Source organism: Lagopus muta, chromosome 8 (genome assembly GCF_023343835.1).
Source record: "Lagopus muta isolate bLagMut1 chromosome 8, bLagMut1 primary, whole genome shotgun sequence".
Lineage (NCBI taxonomy): Eukaryota > Metazoa > Chordata > Aves > Galliformes > Phasianidae > Lagopus > Lagopus muta.
This window is the reverse complement of record NC_064440.1, coordinates 20520849-20533611: the sequence shown is the minus strand read 5'-3', so window position 1 is coordinate 20533611 and position 12763 is coordinate 20520849. Positions and strand designations below refer to the sequence as shown.

Genomic DNA, 12763 nt, shown 5'->3' with positions numbered 1-12763 from the left:
CGGAAAAACCCTAAAGCTCATCCTTCCTCGGCTTGCAGTGCTGATGAAAAGCAATGAGGTGCTGAGCTGAGTTCAGTGGGGCCATATAGACTATTACAGGGAAAAGAGAAAGCTATTTAATGCATCAAAAAAAAAAAAAAAATTGTTAGGGCGCCTTCTATGGAGACAAACCAGTAGCATCTTTGCAATGCTCATATAATTTAATTAGGTAACAGAAAAAGTCCTATGATTCAGGTGACCAATCAAATTATGCAAATAATGAGTAACAAACAACTGCTTGGAGTCAGATGCTTGGAAATTCTCAGCCTAAAATTCCTCCCAACAAAGGAAAATGCCAAATACCCAACACTCTTGCAATAATTATGATCTATCTGTGGGCTTTTCAGAAATGTAGCAGTTGAATTTAGCACAGTCAGTAACTTAGCCAGCTCCACTCATAACTTCAGGGAGGAGTTATGTAAGTGGTGGTGTTTGTCTTGATACTGTCTGAGGATAAATGTTATTTAACTATTCAGAGAAATGCTTTTTGATCTGGTAATATCTAATCTTGAAATAGAGAAAAAAAAATAAAAGTAACTTTCTCTTCTGTGCTTGGTAAGAAACTTTGGTGATGCTTGAAACTTGATTTGGACAACTAAATACAGCTTACGGACAATTAATTTGTTGACTAAACCTTGAAGAAAGTATAGATAGACATGTACAGAACCACTGGGTACATCTAGCAGGGTTAAAATATTTCTCAGAAAAGAATACACGACTTAATAAAACTCTATAATGTATGTAACACAAGTATGTTGTTATAACCATTAAGAATGGTTAAAGAGGTTTTGAATTTACCCTTTTACTTTCGAAATCTTAATGCAAACGAACAAAATCCAGCTGATCGAGTGCTGTTGAGTAATGGCAGGTAGTACAGAGCTGCTGGTTGTTTTACTGCACCTAAAGATGTGTGAGACCCCTCACAGCACAGCCCAGTGCAAGGAGCTCACTGCTTAATTTCACATGACAAAATGAGAATACAAAGCAGTGTAGGTTGTATTAATAAACTGGTATGGTTATTCTGCAGCATCCATCTACCAGATGAGTCAGCTGCTGTTTTGGGGCAAAATTTATAAGTGTATTAGAATAAAAATGCTGTGTTTGACTCATTCTCTGGGACGTGGCAGAGGAATGGCTTTTAAAGGGCACTTTGGTGTCTGGCAAACCTGTTCAGTGCATGATTAGAGGCAGTTTTTCTAAGGAAGAGCTTTTTCTGCAGGCAGGCTTGGGGGGTAGGGCTCTTTTGTATCGGTGTACAAAGTTACCAGCTCGAATTCAGGGCTGGCCGTGTTCTTCAGGAGTGAATTGCACCTTTCATTCCAAACCAGTGCCAATGAATCCTTTGAATGTGAATTGCCAAGAGGTAGCATAATGGCAAAACTGACACGTACTTGATAGCTGTAACCTTATTTACATTGACAGAACCCATCACATTAGAACGGACTATTACTAATATGTTAATTGAACTACCAATTGTCATCAGCCACTGATGCTATAGGTTTTATATAGCTTCAGACAACCAATACGTTATTCAGCAGAAGCTAGAGGGGAAAAAAAAAAAAAAAGCTGTTACTTAAAATATTGGTAAAGAAAGGGGATGAATAAAATTAAGCTGACCTTTTGATAGATGTCTGTTTATTGATTTAAATTCACCATTTTGTGAACAATGTCGAAGAGGTCTGTTAGAATAGAAGCATGTATAATAACATGAGCCGAACAATTCTTATTTCTTTGTGTGTCATTACAGAGATTGAAGTAAGCTTCACCTAAGTGTAGTGATGCAAAAAAAATAATAGTACCCAGTCTGGATGTGCAAAAGCAGAGGAAAACAAGAGCTTCATATTAAAGTGCCTTCTAGGTAGCTGACATGACGCATCTAGTCAGACGTAAATAATGACAGACGGAAACTATCATGAGGTCTGTGAAGCATCAACATGCTGCCATCATTTTCTTTCTAACCTTGCCTTGCCAACAGCTCTCAGACTTACAGGCTGAGAGATCATTTAAAAAGCAAATCCTAATGATGCTGCCCACCATAACAACAGACAGTGAGATTGGCACCAATTTAGCCCAGCCTGGGAGCAGGGCTGGCAGCCTCGCTGCTCAGCACCCACGCTGGGCGCTGCCCTCCTGCCCCAGCTCTGTGCACCCTGGGGAAGGGATGCAGCTCTATAGGCACAGCAGAACTCCTTCCCCTGAAACCTCCTGACTTCTTTTACTGCACTGGTTCATTTGAGTGCAGGGTGCCTGGAATGTGCTTTTCTCTGATGAATTTCATGTGTGTGTGTAGGAAAACAGAGGGAGCAATATGCCACTGTCCCCATAGCTTCAGCTGATTGGTATTGTGGTTGGCATAAACACATCTGTATGTGGCTGCCATAACGTAGAGTGGCAGAGCAGTTTTGCAGATGCAACTTGAGGGGGGAAAAAAGCGAGACACAAAAACCTCACCCCAGTTATCTGTCTTGTCCGGCTCGATAGACTCTATTCGTCAGCACCACCGACAGTAAAACAGTCGCATGTTTCATTAAGGCGACTTCATTGCAAACCACTGGGAAACAAAGCTGATGCGCAATAACATAATGGCACGATCACTTTGCAAATCAGCATGTGGCTTTGCTTGGGTGCTAGCGGGACACAAGGGCTCAGAGAGAGACAGATGACAACGTGGGGGAAAAAGCAAGTGGCTCAGGCTGCTTGTTCCTGATTGTAAACATTATTTTCATATACGGCAATGAATCTTATCCTGTTTGGTAAGCCTGGCCCCAGGCTGCATAACTGTATTTCCATTGTTTGTATGTAAATTAAAACACGACCAAAATTCCTCCCCAGCCCTCCCCATCAGAAGGCTATTTACGCTTCACGGATCTTTCCAGTACTTGAAGCACAACTAAGCAGCTAGCTCAGGTAAGAGACGCTGCCTTTTCAAGGAGGCATTTTAAAAGATTTCCCCACACTCACTTCTGAATGCTCCAAATACTAATGTGGAATTCGTGACTCTCAAAGTAAATAGATGGCACTTAATTATGCTGGTGATGGCAGGTACTGTATAGGTTGATTTCCCAAGGCGTAAGTGAAAAATGTACTATTTGGTCTTAAATTTAGACTTAATAAATAGCTAATTTAGGATCTTGTTCTATATGCAAGGATATAATCACAAGGCATTCATTTTTAAGAGGTTTCATTTATTCTTGTGAGCTTAATTATTGCAAGGAAACCATGAGCAATTTGTTTTTTTACCAGTGTCTGATTTCTGAGAATGGTTATTAAATATTAAATGGATGCATAATTCAGGCAATTAAGAAAGTAATCACACAAAGTAATGTAATGGAAGTTAATTATTACTGCATAAGCAAATAGTTCATTAATGCTAGTAGTTGCTATGGCTGCATTCTTAATACATGCAGAACTGAAGCATGAATCCTCTGTGTATTCAGAGGTACTACGAGTACGGTGCTGCAGAAAGAGTGCTCCTAATGAATGGCGCAAGCAAATAAGGTCATATTGACCTCTGACTTGTCTGAATGCTGTAGGATCATCATTACTTAAGAGAGTTTTATCAAAACCGTGGATGCTTCAGATGCTTATAATCTCTCCTGTTTGTAATGCAGAGAGTGGCTTAAGTCAAGGAAAAGAAGGTAGGAAATTCAGCTTGTTTTAAAGAAGAAAAATAAAAAAATCTCCAGTCCTGTTTCCCCTGTTAAAATCCTACCTAGTGGTGCTCCTCTTGTTAAAAGGCTATAAAATCATTATATGTAACTTAAAAGGATTGTACAATTTTTCAGTACAAAAGCCTAATAGCTGACAACCACCTTGTCAGATTTTGCTCTAGTTGAAGAACAAAATCTAACATTTCCTTGCTAATGTTATTTCCCTAAAGCATAGCACTTCATAAAGACTATTTTAAGTCAAGAGACAGTGATGCAGCTATATTCCACCCAGTGGGCTGCGATGCAGAGATGCTAACCTTACAGCCACGCCGTTCAGCTGGGGATGGAAGGGTGTGACTGAAGGATGGAAGGTGCTAAAACAATAACGAGGGACTTACTGCAACCTCAGAAGTTGTGAAGGCAGAGCCATTGGGGCCGCCTTTTTTGCAGCTTTGAAGATGGGAGGAATGTCACTTGTCCATTTTTACTAATATGGTATTATCGTGATAGGGAAAGGAAAGAGCAAGACAGATGTGCTTGTGATAGAAGCAGTTACTGTGCTGGGCAGTGGTTGCAGAGTACTGCAGTTATCTGCATGCCCACTTCTGCTAGCTGCTAGTTCTTGCTCATCCTAGCCCAAAATGCACCCACGCTGGGCAAAGGGGATGGTTTTACTTGCTAGCTTTGCACTAGTGCTGAGGAAAAGTGGGGTCAGATGAGTTAGCATAGACTGCTCTGAGCTGTCTGAGATGCAGTAGCCCCAAAGGTCTGTTTGGCAAGCGAGGACCCTGAGGTTCACAGTTGTTAGTCATGTTGTCCTCATCTCAGAACGTCTCACAAAAGGACCGTAAGGGGAGGAGCTTGTAGGCACTGGCTACTGCCAGCTGGGTGCTTACTGATTTTTCCAGGGACATTTTCAGATGGTGTCTTTATGGCACTCTATGTATATAGCACTCGACCAAGAGAGGGAATCTGAGGAGGGGAGAGAAAGCATTTTGGTGGCAGCTCAGCACTGTGCGCTGTGGTCTTTCCCAGGAGCAGGGTCAAGCTGCTGGAATAGTGATATGATAAATCTGAAAATAAAGTGCCATAAGACACTGTGACTGGCTAGGAGAGAAAAAAACATTACCCCTTTGGATTTGAAAATGCACTCTTGTGCACTTATGCACAATGACATTTCTTCATTTATTTTTAAGTCCACTCATTCTGTGAAAGTGTTCATTATTTTGAAACTCTAAATGCTATTTCAGAATGAAAACAAATGTTGAAGTATTGAAAATTCCCATGGGACAGAATTTTTTTTTTTAATCAGGTCTAATAACCAGCAATGCAACAGCATGAGCAGTCAATCAAACAGGAACTGAGCCAGCACAACCCCAGGAAAGTTCCTTTCATCCCTTCTTTATTTGAGAAGCAAACCCTTAGTCTTTTTGCAAGCCCTATTAAACGTCCGGCTTTTGCAGAACGTCTGGGAAGGCTTGAGAGTTAGCTGCACAGGGCTGAGTGTGAGGGAACAAGTCCCAGACTCCTGCAGCCCCACAAACAACACCTTGCTGGGGCCATCTGAAGCTCTCCCTCCCCGTGCAGCAGCAGGGTCCCTCTGTGAGCTGCCAGCAGTGGTGTATGGCTCTGAGCCAGCCGTCTGTACTCTGTCTCACGGCATCACCCACACCTATTCTGGAGCCTTGCTGTCACATACTCAACACAAAGGCTGTCCTGGTGCATAGGCTGCTGGCTGGGGCATATTTGCACCCAACTTATTTCAAAGTGAGGCCCTGCATGGTACTACCACCCAGGGGAGAAAGAGAGCAGAAGTGGCTTTTTGATCAAGCAGTGATCCAAAATGATAACTCAGTCAATAATAAGTGTCCCTTCCAGCATGCACTGAGTGTGCCTCTGGGCACTGTGTTGCTGCTCCCTTTTGGGAAGAGTTCTTGATCTAAATCATACATTTCTGGGTGGCTGCCTTAGGAGCTGTCATGATTGCATTGTCATTGTTTTAATTGTCAAATGCACTGCTTATCCATCCTTTGGACAGATGAATGTGTGATCAGTGCACTCAGAGGCTGTGTACACAGGGGTATGTACCAACTGTTCCTAGTACTGATTTTATTTTTAATCTGAATGACACCAAAAAGAAAACAGATTTCTGGAAATGAACACATGAAGGGCAAAGATCTGATTAAAACTATGTTCCTCTGAAATGAGAGGATTCAATATACCTGTAAAACAATTTGTTCTGAATATAAAATTTACTAACATAATCTTCTCAACACTACGCGCTTAACGCTCTGTGTTTTTCTAATCCAGCAGTTGCAACTTACTCTGGACACAAATTTTAAGTCTCATTTGTATTGCAGAAATATCTCTCAAAGCCTTCCTTTAGCAGCAGTGACACTAACCATTGTTTTCTTAAATGAAAACAACTGGTCTTTTTGTGAAGTAAAATCAGCACTAGAGCTGCTGGAGTTGATTTTTATTTTAAACCATATTGCAATCCTTCAAAGTTTTGGTTTAATATAGATAACTGGTGGATGCTTTTTTCTCATTTTATGTGGCAAAAATTATGGATTCCCAAATGCAAAAGAAGTTTTTGAACTTTATGTTCAAAAAATAAATGAAAATTTTGGCCTTCAGTTCTTTAAGATAGAGCTATAAAATTACCTCGTTTTAAATTTGAGGACCCTAATTTCCACTACAGAAATATGCTTCAGTCTCTTTGAAAGGTAATTCTAACTGACAGTTGCATGATGGAGAAGGCAGAGTTACTAGAGCATTTGGAACGGAGGGGAAAAAGCCTAAATCGTGGCAAAAAGTCAGCGCTTTAATGCCTGAGATTTCTGATAGCGTACCAATTAGCAGGAGGAATTCATCATCACACCTACCTGGTGCTGTATATCTTTTTTCCAAGCATTCTTACCAACTGCCTGTGAGAAATGGAGAGTATTTAAACCACATAGTGCATGGTGTGGATTTTTTTAATGATACCCTGATGAGACTCTTCAAGCATTCTTTAAATTTCGGTTGAGAGTGATCAGATCAGAAGTATAGAAATAGTTGAGATGAGTATACCTACCTTAGCAATGACAACACTAACTAGCACTGAATAAAAATTACGTAAGTTAAAAAAAAAAAAAAGCAGAAAAACTGACTGAAGAAAATGAGGGTGGCTTCACTGTTAGTAGGGTTGTAGTGAGGTGGCTTGCTGATGAATTTATCTACCCAGGAATGCATATCTCCTCCTCCTCTTTGTGTCAGTTACCTACTCAATTTAATTTTATGCACTTAAAAATCATAATAAATGAAACTCTATGACATTTCTTCCTGGTTAAAACTAAGAATTTTTGCGACAGATTAATTAGGATGAACACTCTTTAGTTTTCAGCACCTTGTTGGCCTCAGAAGTGATACTATTTAAACTGATAGCTCCTTTGTTTTTAAAACGTCTTCACTAAGATAACAGACCAGCTGCTCTTACTGGTCTTATTGATGCCTACTTGGCCTCCTAAAGACAAATTGGGTGCTGCATTTGCAAAATGCCAACATGTCCTTTGCCAATTGTTTAAATGAACAGGTTATTAATCCTATCAAATGTGGCGTAGATTGGGGAGTGTGGGATCACGAACAATTTCCTAGTTCTCAAGAAGCTGTTGTGAATGGATGAGGAAATACAAAAATATTACCTATGAGAATTGTTCTACAGTAAAACTGAACTGGCTGATACAGTTGGAAAGGGAATGCATGATGGTTTGAGCTGAGAAACGGTCTGGCAGAACCAAGATACGGTGAGGGAAAACACTACACTCTGGAGTCAGAATTTCTGAAGTAAATTTCCCTTTTTATTGGTGAAGCCAATTATCTATGACTCAAAAGTCTGGGATGATTTTTAAAGTGGTATGGGGTGAAGTTCAGAAGATAGAGTTGAGCATTTAAGAAACAATGGTTCTTGTGAAAAGTACCAAACAACGTCAAGGTATGCAAAGGCATTTTTTCATGACTAGCTCTAACAGGTTATCACAGAATGGCTTATTCTGAGTGATTCTTCTTTATTTCCTCAATAGTTCTGTTGATTTAACTCAGTATAGTCATACAATAAACATTTCAATAACCAGGTCAACATGCAGTATTCATAAATTCTTGCAGAGCAGCTCCACATCCATCATGCAGTATAGTAAAGGTTGAACACCAGGCTTATCCTATTTTTCATTTTTCTTAAGCATATGCACATACTTTTTCAAATCATATCACACCGTTATTTATAGATTCTGGGAAGCTGTCATGAAATGTGAATATGAAAGATGTACATATAATTGTATGGAGTCTGACACCATAAGAAGAACTTTAGATTTAAATATTTCTTCAAGTTTTGGATTTCGAAAATATTTTCCTTTCTCTCTTTGGTCTTCAGCATGCAAGTGTAAAAGTAACAAATGACCAGTTGTGGACTGTCTGCCTGTGTAGGTACTGTGCTGTTTTCTGTTATCTGTTGTCAGTGTGCCTGAATACATTGTATTTGATCTCATTGTGATAGATACTATAAACAAATGAAGGAAATCCTGAAGACTGTCCACCTAAGTCTTAACAGAGAGTATCATTAACTTCCAATGGGCCTGGTGTGGAAGGTTTGCACAGAAGCTGAAAAAATATGTACCTGTGATGTTTCATCATCAACTGCTTATTTTGCATGTAGGTTTTGTTAGTAGTCCTTCATCGGAATATAATTTCAGGTTGCTTGGCATTATTTTGATGTAACAAAGGGCAGAAAACTTTCTCATTTGCTGATATCAATCTCTCCTTTTCATTGTTCTATTCAAACACCTTAACCAGGTCAGTCAACCGCTTGCTTTCTTGTATTATTTTCCCTGCTTCCTCCATCCAGATCATCCTGTTCTTGGGAAAATCTGGTGGTACTCTGGTAGAAGTTAGGCCTGGGAGCATACAGGCTGATCTTATTGGTTATGAATGTACAGATCATTAGTCAGCTCCCAGTTTACTATGAATGGTGCTACCAGAGCACAGCATTTCCCTCAAACTGGTCGCTTCAGGAGCCCAAACAGCATATGGCTTCATTTCTGCCATGGAATATTTGTCTTATGTAACATTTCATCTAGTCAATGGAGTTACAATAGGGACTTTAAGGGAGAAGAAAATGGAACTGCACAGAAATGCAAACAAAATGTATTGAAGAAAAGAGCTGAAGGCAAGAGAGGTGAACCCGTTGAATGTGATTGGGGTACTTGTAGGTTTGTGCTGGGGTTTTAGTGGTGTGTTTGTATTCGTGTAGTGAAAAGAAATCTGTGCCTGTAGAAATTTAGAAATTTAGATAATGTTAATCTTAAAAAGCTAATTCAGATCTGAGGTTAAGCTCATGCTTCAAAATTGGTTAATGGGATAATAGGAGTAGATTTATGCTGAATAGTTATCAGATCACTTTTAATATCTTTGTTCCAAATACAATCTGAAATACCTTGATAGTATTCTGTGGAAAAATAAAAGAATGATCAAAATCACTTAGATGAAATTTCTATTCTTGTTGGTTACTGCCTATAATATACTGTGAGTTGTATAATAAATACAGAAAATGAAGGCAGTTCCAACATGCAAAAGCCTTGTCTGAACACGAAAAGTAAGGAACATAGGATACTGGTTGAAAACCTAAAGCATAGCCTATTTAATTTTTTTTTTAATGGTAATTTCTTACAAAAGATTCACAACAGGCATCAAGTGCTTTGGTGCAACATTGGGAACCACTGAGCAGCCAGGCTGCTTATGGGGCTAAATAACTGCAAAATGCCCTCAGCTGTGATAGCAGCAATGTTGATTTCATGTAGAAAGACAAAGACTTGTCAGAGGGAGAAAAGCTCCATCTGGACCACCTGAGTGCACAACCCCTTCAATGAAGTGAATACTAGCATTTTGCTCTGAGCCTTGGTGGAGTAATATCTGAGTTGAACCTACGTAATGTGGCATGATTCCTAAGCAGTAACTTAATGCTATCCTGCCAAGGCAGTACATTACTGTCATAGCTCACTCTCAGACTAGTGTATGTTATGCACTGTTTGCCTGAAGTAAACTGAGAGGCAGAACATCTTGAAAATCACTTCTGGGCCCTTACTTGTATATGCAAGTCAGTTAGCAGAGATGGTTTTTTGGTTGTGAAGAATTAGCACTCATGTTTCCTAGAAACTGTTTTCTAGATCCAGAACTCATTAGTGGACTCCTAATAGGTCATCTCACTATTTGCCCCTGAACTGATGTGTTGCCAAGGCTTGTTTAGCAAAAGGCTCCAAGGGAAATTCTCAGGAGTATGAGATCTGCGCGCACTGACTCCTTCCCTCTGTCTTGGTAAAAATATAGAAGCCATTTAATCTTTTCCAGAGTTAGGATTTGTTACTTAAAAACATCAAAAAATGGAGCAGCACAGGATTTTTTTCTACTCTGCTGACGCAACTGTGCAGGGACCTTGCTTTCTGCAATCACCTACTTTCCAGAAACAGGTCAGCATTGTAGATACGACTCTTGCCAGCCATGAAATTACTCCAGAAATACTGTAACATTTTGGTGGACATCAGTCATTTTATTAATACAATGTATATAAGTAGCTGTTTTGAATTCAAGTTATTTGTTGTCAAATGAAAGATTGAAGTTAGTTATGCCTTCAAGTTTTAAGTAGGAAATTAAATAGTTCACAAGTTTTTTTTAAAAAATTCCTTATACGTAAATTTAGAAAATGTTCTTTTTTTCTTTTTTTTTCCTGGGGATATAAGAATTCTTTGTTTTTAGGTACTTTGGCATTCCTATTGCTAAGTTTTAGAGCCCACCTGTAGTGGAAATGATAAGTCATGGCCTGAACCAGTGATTGAGCACCTGGTGGGAAGGCAGGTCCAACCCAGGGGAGCTCAGGTGTATGCAATGCATGTGAGTGACCAGAAGGAATGGAGCCAGGATCAACCCCTTTCCAGACTGTATTTAATGATTGGCAGTGGAAGCAAGGGTGTCTTGCTGGAAATCCTTGTCTGCCAGAGGCCTTTTGAAGGTAACCAGACCTTTTTGTTTGTTTCTGTGCCTATGGCTGCTGTATTCGGGCTTGTTCTCATTTGCTGTAGCCGAAGACTTTGCCACCCTGCTATTATCACTGAGCTTTTTGTCACGTTAAGGTATGGTACCACTAAAATGCATTGAGAAATGTGTTGTCTTTTAAGAACATCCATAAAGTTTGGATAAACTCTGGGAAAGTATTAAATACTTATACCTTAAACTTCTAAATATTATTTTTCTGCGCGTCAGGCTATATTCATTCAGCCAGCCTTGTTAGTATGCTGTACAGTACCACATGCCAATTATAGAACATGAATAATAAAAATATATTTGTAGTTTTTATTTAGGAATTATGTTTATGGTTTGATGTGTGCAATTAACTTTACTATATCTAATACAATATCATATTTGTGTTCAAAGAAGGGCAACGAAGCTGGTGAGGGGTCTGGAACACAGGCCATATGAGGAGAGGCTGAAGGAGCTGGGAATGTTCAGCCTGGAGAAGAGGAGGCTCAGGGGAGACCTCATTGCTCTCTATAACTTCCTGAAGGGAGGTTGTAGTGAGCTGGGGGTCGGCCTCTTCTCTCGTGTCATTAGTGATAGGACCAGGGGAAATGGTTTCAAGCTACGCCAGGGGAGATTCAGGCTGGGCATGAGGAAGTATTACTTTTCAGAAAGGGTGGTCAGGCACTGGAATGGACTGCCCAGGGAGGTGGTGGAATCACCGACCCTGGGGGTGTTCAAGGAAAGACTGGATGTTGCGTTGAGGGACATGGTTTAGTAGGAGCTATTGGGAATAGGTGAACGGTTGGACTGGGTGATCTTTTAGGTCTTTTCCAACCTTAGTGATTCTATGATTCTATGATATTTCCTCCTTTCCTCATGTAACACAATAAAAATCCACTAGGAATACAAATTAAAGGAAGAAAAGGATGCTTCATTTTTCACTGAGCATCTTTACAGCTGTAGTGAAGCAAATGACATTTTAAGATACATAATTGTTAAGATATATCTCTTGTGTCCTATTCACAAGTCTGAAATATTGTTCAGAGCCTGAATGGTATGGTCAGTCAGAAATAATATACTGTAATTTTCAGGTCAAGGAGAAACAGTGATGTTAAACACAGAAAAAGTGCTAAAATACATTTTAACTAACAATTCTGTTTGAAGAAGTGAGTCCTGGTTGTAGTGACGTAAAAACTTTGTTTCCAGCTTCAACTTGTTGAGATCAGATCATAAATGAGTTTATGCTTTCCAGGGCATTCCAATTTGGTCAAAACATTTGTGAAAATAACTGATTGTTGTAGGCACTCCTGTGGTTATTTCACCCATGTATTTATGTTCAGTCCAAGGCCTTCAAAAATACTGGTACTTTCTTATTGAAAGAGCATCCAACCTGTAATGTATTCTCACTGAACAGAAGAGTGAAGGAACACTTTTCCTCTTAGAGCTGCAAGCCTAAAGTGCTTGCAATTCTGAAGTGCTGGCAATGTCCTTGGCCACCTTGGTCTCAATCGTTCCTCAATCAAAGGAAGGTGACTCCTACTGGCTTTGGAGCACCTTGGGTGAGACCCATTCTGAAGTTGTTGCTAAGAACCTCATGCTCTTCTAACAGTGTTTACTGTGGCCAGCTCCAGTATGTAAATTAATTCAAAAACTCCATAACCAGTGTGAAATGTTGCAATTGCTACTTAGGGATAATTATAAATCCCTGCAAAGACAGTACGTGTGAAAGTCTCTGCAGATTCTGTCTGGGACATTCCTGGGCGGGAGAGAAAGCTTGGCGCCATTTTTATGGTTATGCCTGTTAAGATTTAATAGATGGAAAGTTTCATTAGTGAACTGTGTTGCAATTAACTTGAAGGAGGTTCCAGCCTACTGTACGCCGTCCTTCCTCAGAGAAAGTTATTTACATTTCCTTTTGGTAATAAGTTATTGGCTTTTCAGCGCTTGAATGTTAATGAATGGCAAAGACGAAGATTTAAGAGAAAACCAACAACAACACATAACATGATTTTCTAATCATGGTAAGAGAG

At 39.7% G+C, this 12763-nt stretch overlaps 1 long non-coding RNA gene across 2 annotated transcripts in view; it reads left to right on the top strand.

Annotated features, from left to right (window-relative positions):
* Positions 1 to 12763, top strand: part of LOC125696786 (uncharacterized) — a 55147-nt gene that overhangs the window by 29830 nt on the left and 12554 nt on the right. The window contains exon 3 of one of the 2 annotated variants that reach the window (XR_007378532.1): positions 2872 to 2946. The exons of the other annotated variant lie outside the window; for it this stretch is intronic. This is a non-coding gene — a long non-coding RNA (uncharacterized LOC125696786). The remainder of the gene's footprint in view (positions 1 to 2871; positions 2947 to 12763) is intronic. 2 annotated transcript variants of the gene reach the window in all.